Source organism: Cervus elaphus, chromosome 5 (assembly GCF_910594005.1).
Source record: "Cervus elaphus chromosome 5, mCerEla1.1, whole genome shotgun sequence".
Lineage (NCBI taxonomy): Eukaryota > Metazoa > Chordata > Mammalia > Artiodactyla > Cervidae > Cervus > Cervus elaphus.
Window position 1 is genome coordinate 61,289,906 of NC_057819.1, and position 5,827 is coordinate 61,295,732.

The following is a 5,827-nucleotide window of genomic DNA, read 5'->3' on the forward strand; positions in this document are numbered from 1 at the left end:
TAAAGTTCTTTCAACATTTCTTATAAGACTGGTTAGTAGTGGTGAACTTTAACTTTTGCTTGTCTGGAAAACTCCTTTTTTCATATCTGAACAATAATGTTACCAGATAGAGTTTCCTTGGTGGAATTTCTTTTTGCTTTTAGCACATTCCTCCCTTCTGTCTTACAGAGTTCTCACTAAAAAGACTGCTGATGGTCTTACACAGTTTTCCTAGCATGTAGCCAGTTGTTTTTCATCTTATTGGGAACTCTCTGGGCTTCTTGGATCTGGATGTCTGTTTCCAGGGTAGGAAAGTTTTCAGCCATTATTTCTTCACATACATTTTTTGTCCCCTTTTCTATGTTTTCTCTTTCTGAGATTCCTATAATGCAATTGTTCTGTTTGATTTTGTCCCATAGGTCCATTAAACTATCTTCACGTTTTAAAACTTCTTTTTTCTTTTTGCTGCTCTATTTGGGTAAGTTCCACTGCCCTGTTCTTCAGATTACTGATCCTTTTTTTCACTTCATCTAATCTGCTCTTGAAACCTTCCAGTGTATTTTTTCAGTTCAGTTATAGTCATCTTCAGCTCTGTGACTTCTCTTTGGAACTTATATTTTCTAACTCTTTGTAGAAGTTCTGTGTTCATCCATTCTCCCCCAAGACTAATGAGCATCCTTATGATCATCACTTTTAAATCCTTTTTTAAAAGACATTTATTTTATATAGGAGTATAGTTGATTAACCACATTGTGTTCGTTTCAGGTGTAATGTAAAGCAATTAAGTCATACATATGCACGTACCCATTACTTTTCAAATTCTTCTCCCATTTAAGTTATTATAAAGTATTTAGTAGAGATTCCTGTGCTGTATTTGTTGCTTTTCTATTTTAAATATAGCAGTATGTACACGTCAATTCCAAACCCAAACTTCCAATCTATCCCTCGCCCTCACTCTTCCCCACTGGTAACCATAAATCCATTCTCTAAGTCTGTGAGTCTGTTTCTGTTTTGTAAATAAATTCATTTGTGTCAATTTTTTTATAGTATCCATATAAGCAATATCATATGATATTTGTCTTTCTCAGTCTGATTTATTTCACTTAATATGATAATCTATAGGTCCATCCATGTTGCTGCAAGTGGCATTATTTTATTCTTTTTAATTGATGAGTAATATTCCAAGAGCTTTTGCACAGCAAAGGAAATCGTAAACTGTCAGGAAGCATTTAACAGGAGGCTTCCTGTGTGCTGTTTTGGATCTGTCAGGAATCCTCTGGTCCTTATTAATTCCTGAATATTCAGGAATTAAGAGGAGAGGCACGCCTTTCCCGGGGTTGAGTAATCTAGGCATGTCCTTCGTTAGTTTTTTCAATACGGTGATAATTACCGTCTTCCTTTTTATGAACCATATGGTAAAAGTGATTGTTTATCACCTTGCTTTGTAAGCCTGGAATTTTAATCTTTATCTTTGCTGAGAATAACTACCTTGTAAGACAGTATATATGCCCACACCATGTTGATTAAAACACCTTTGCTCCATCAGAGCTTGGGTCCCCGTGTCTTTCTTTCTTTCTCTTCCTCTCTTTCTCTTTATCTCTCTATTTCTGGCTGATTCCCTGGAATGCAAAAGCCGGCTGCATAACCCAGGGAGTATTAGCCTCTTTCCTTCTTTCATTCTCTCATCGTCGACAACGGACCACCAGGTTCCGGTCCAATAAAGGACCAACAATAAACAAAGTGAAAAGACAATCCACAGAATGGGAGAAAATATTTACAAATGATGCAACAAAGGATTAGTCTCTGTTAGGGAAATTAAATGAATAGTCTTGTTTAGGCTTCAGAGACAAAGCAGAACAGGCCTCTGACCTTGCTTCTAACCTGCCTGGACACTGTCCTGACTGGGAGTGACTGGGAATGACTGCCTGCCGTGAGGGCAAGACTTGCAGCACCTTAGGTGAGACTGGAGGAGAAATCTTGAAATTGTTGAGACCCTGGAGGGGGCATGGCCAACCAAGCCCCAAGCTTAACTACATTCCAAGTTTTACACAACAACACAAACAGCATTAAAATGAAACCAGAGCTGCAATTTGGTCACAGAATAATGGTGATATCAGTTTGTGACCTTCCCGGGATTATATGCGGGAACTCAGAACTTCAGTCTTTGGAGTCTCACCCACTGAGGGGTGCGCTGCCTGGGATCAGTTCCCAGTTGGGACTCCAGTGCTGTTTAAGTCTGGATGTTGGTCAAAATCCAATTTAGTGATGTATCCTCTGCTCTTTGTTTTCTCCTTTCTTTTAATGTTAGTATGTTGAAATTAGGCTAGATAATTCTCTAATAAATGTCTGTATTGTTCATTTGTATATGACGAGTCACTTATTTTGTTAACAAACCCTCTGAACTGGAAACAAAAGTGAAAAGTTTCAGCAAAACAGTCTCCAAAATTTACAAGCAGCTCATGTGGCTCACTATCAAAAAACAAACTACCCAATCGAAAAAATGGGCAGAAGATCTAAACAGACATTTCTCCAAAGAAGACATACAAGTGGCCAAGAGGCACATGTAAAGATGCTCAACATCAATAATTATTAGAGAAATACATATCAAAACTACCAGATATTACTTCATGCCAGTCAGAATAGCCACCATCAAAAAACCTACAAACAATACATGCTGGAGAGGGTGTGGAGGAAAAGGAACTGTTATGGCAAGGGAACTGCTGATGGGAATGAAAGTGGGTGGAGAGCGCCACTATGGAAAACAGCATGGAGTTTCCTTAAGGAACTAAAAATAGAGCTGTCATATAAACCACCAAGTCCACTTCTGTGCATATATAGTTCAAAAGGATACATGCACCCCAATGTTTATTGCAGTGCTGCTTACAATAGCCAAGATAAGGAAGCAATCTAAAATCCACAAAGAGATGGATGGATAAAGAAGGTATGGTACATATAAACAATGGAATACTGTTTTTAACTCTTTATCAAGTAATTTACTCATCTTCATTTCATTAAGGATTTTTTTCTGAGATTTTAGTTTGTTCTTTCATTTAGAACATAGTCCTCTGTTTCCTTATTTTGTCTGACTCTGTTTGTTTGCATGTATTAAGTGAAATAGCTGGCTCTCCCAGTCTTGAAGGATTTATCTGGGAAGTCCGGGGCGGTGTGTTCCTCTCAGTTGTCTGTGCCATGCTCTAGGGGTGGCAGCCTTCCAAAAACTGTCTCTCCAATTTTCTCAATCCCATGGCATTCAGAGTTAGGCATTCAAGGGGAATCTCATAAATGGCCTGTGCATACCCCTTGGCTTTAGCCAGGCCATAGGGCAGTGCCAGGCCAGGGCACACCAACTTGTTGGCTTTGATAGGGCTTTTGGTAGGGTGGTCCAGGGCCAGGGAAAACCTGCCTGTTGGCTTGGTGAGGCTGTGGGAGGGCACCAGGAAGCAGAAGGCCTGCTGGCACTGGCAAAATAGAAGGAGAGTGTAAAACATCACTCACCAGGGCCTCTGTCCTTGGAGAGAGTTCCAACGGACCCCTGCATCTGTGACAGATGCTCTAAGATTAGCAGATTAATCTCCTACACATATGAATTTAGGCATTTTTCAAACTGCTGATTTTTCTCTGGGTCCCAGAGCAAGTGAGTCTGTACACTAGTCATTTAATAGTAGAATCTCCATTTCCCACAGCCCTTTTGGTTTCTCGGATGTAAGCCTCATTGGTTTTCAAAGCCAAACATTCGAGGGCTTCTCTCTGATACAGGTCTCAAGGTTTAGGGCGTGTGATGTGGAGGTCAAATCCCTTGATCCACAGGTATTTGTGAGATCCTTCCCGACTATGGTTTGCTGCACCAAGGGTGTGGAATGACGGTAGCCTGCATCTCTGCCTCTCCTACCTATCTCACTGTGACTGTGGCCCTTTTATCCTTTATGTGGAAGGAGATTTTCAGCTACTTTTCAAGCATTTTTCAGAGGGAATTGTTTAATATATAGCTGTATATTTGGTGTGTCCATGGGAGAAGGTGAGTTCAGGAACGTCCTACACTGCCATCCTGAATTGCTCCTCCTAAATTTCTTAAGTGCAAGTGTCCGTCACTCAGTCATGTCTGACTCTTTGCAATGCCATGGACTGTAGCCCACCAGGCTTCTCTGTCCATGGGATTCTCCAGGCAAGAATAATGAGTGGGGATAATCCCCTTCTCTAGGGGATCTTCTCGACCTAAGGATCTAACCCAGAACCCCCACTGCAAGCAGATTTCTTAAAGTGCTCTTTGTGCTGTGATGTGCTCAGTCACTCAGTCGTGTCCGACTCTATGTGACCCCATGGACTGTAGCCCGCAGGCTCCTCTGGCCATGGTGCTTCTCCAGGCAAGAATCCTGGAGTGGGTTGCCATGCCCTCCTTCAGGGGATCTTCCCGACCCAGGGATCCAACTCAGGTCTCCTGCATTGGCATGTGGGCGCTTTACCACCTGAGCCACCAGGGAAGCCCCAAAGTATTCTTTTAAAAAACCCAAAACATTGGAGGATAATTTCTAATAAAGCTAAATTCCTACTAAGTAGCATACATAGTTTTTAGTCAGACACGTCGCTTCCTCTAACAATTTAAAGGTTTGGTTACCAGTGAAAAGGGGAACCATCACACACACATATATATTTATGGTGTTTTCACCCCATTCTCTAAATGAATTAACGGCATTTGGGGAAAAAACTCTCATGAGATACTTTTTACAAATACAGAAATATCACTTTTTCTCTCATATATATTTTATGGTATTTCCTAGATCTAAGTAAACAGTTACCAATCAGGTTATCTAGTAATTGAATTTGGGAGAAAAGTGATGTTTAACGATGTATTTCTTACATTTGAAGTTGGGTAAGCAGCAAAATTTCAGTGTTTTATGTATGTTGCTTCTTAGAAATATAAGACAACTTGGGTTATTTCCCCTCGGGTTTTTCCCAAGAGAGCAAGATTAATTGCTGGAATCAAGATAAGCTTACATAATTTATAAATGTGTATGTGGTCCACTGTGCTGTATTTAATTTCTTTCATGGGATAACAAGCTTAAAGGATAAAGTAAATTAGGGACCTGCTATCTCTCTATTTTAATGGGGCTTTAAAGAAGATTTTATTTAAAAAATTAAATGGAAATTAAAGAAAAACAGATTAGCAGGGACGAAGAGCAAATGGATTGGCAGAAATAATATACAGATTGTTTTTAGTGTTCCATGGCAAGTTGACAGCAGATATTAGTTAAATTGATAACAAATATGAGCCTAACATATTGTATTGTCTTGAGAGAAAGGGGGAAATGTTAATTTAATGTAGTTCAGAAAACACATGGAGATAATCTTCAGAAATAGCACAAAGTAAAGGAGATAGATGAATATGACTAAATAAAAATTAAGAACTACTGTTTACCAAAAGACCACTTCCCCCTTAATCTCCACTTCCTTTTGGATTGAAATACACTTTATAAGCACAATCTAACAACATGACACATAATACACTGTGATTGTATCAGAGTCACAATGTGCATTTTTTACCCTGAAGCACAGTTATGAGATTTTGGGGGCAATCAGCTCCTCCTTATGAAAAATATAACCTGTACACAGGCCTTCAGGAGCACTTCTGTTCTGCATTTCAGTGTAGTCTTCTTCTTGGCCTAAAAACTAGCATCTACTATATGTAAGTGACTGAGAGAATGGTGGCTAAGAGGTCAACACGGCTGTCAAAGTAGGGTAATCTCTATTCTCGCAAAAGTTCATGTAAACGTGTGCATGTCTGTTAGTAACATGTACTTATACAAATGCCTCAAGTCAGTTCAGTTCAGTTGCTCAGTCGTGTCTGACTATT

The 5,827-nt window shown here is 39.7% G+C and overlaps 1 protein-coding gene across 1 annotated transcript in view; it reads right to left on the minus strand.

Annotated features, from left to right (window-relative positions):
• Nucleotides 1–5,827, minus strand: part of IQCM (IQ motif containing M) — a 307,184-nt gene that overhangs the window by 23,934 nt on the left and 277,423 nt on the right. The window lies entirely within an intron of this gene.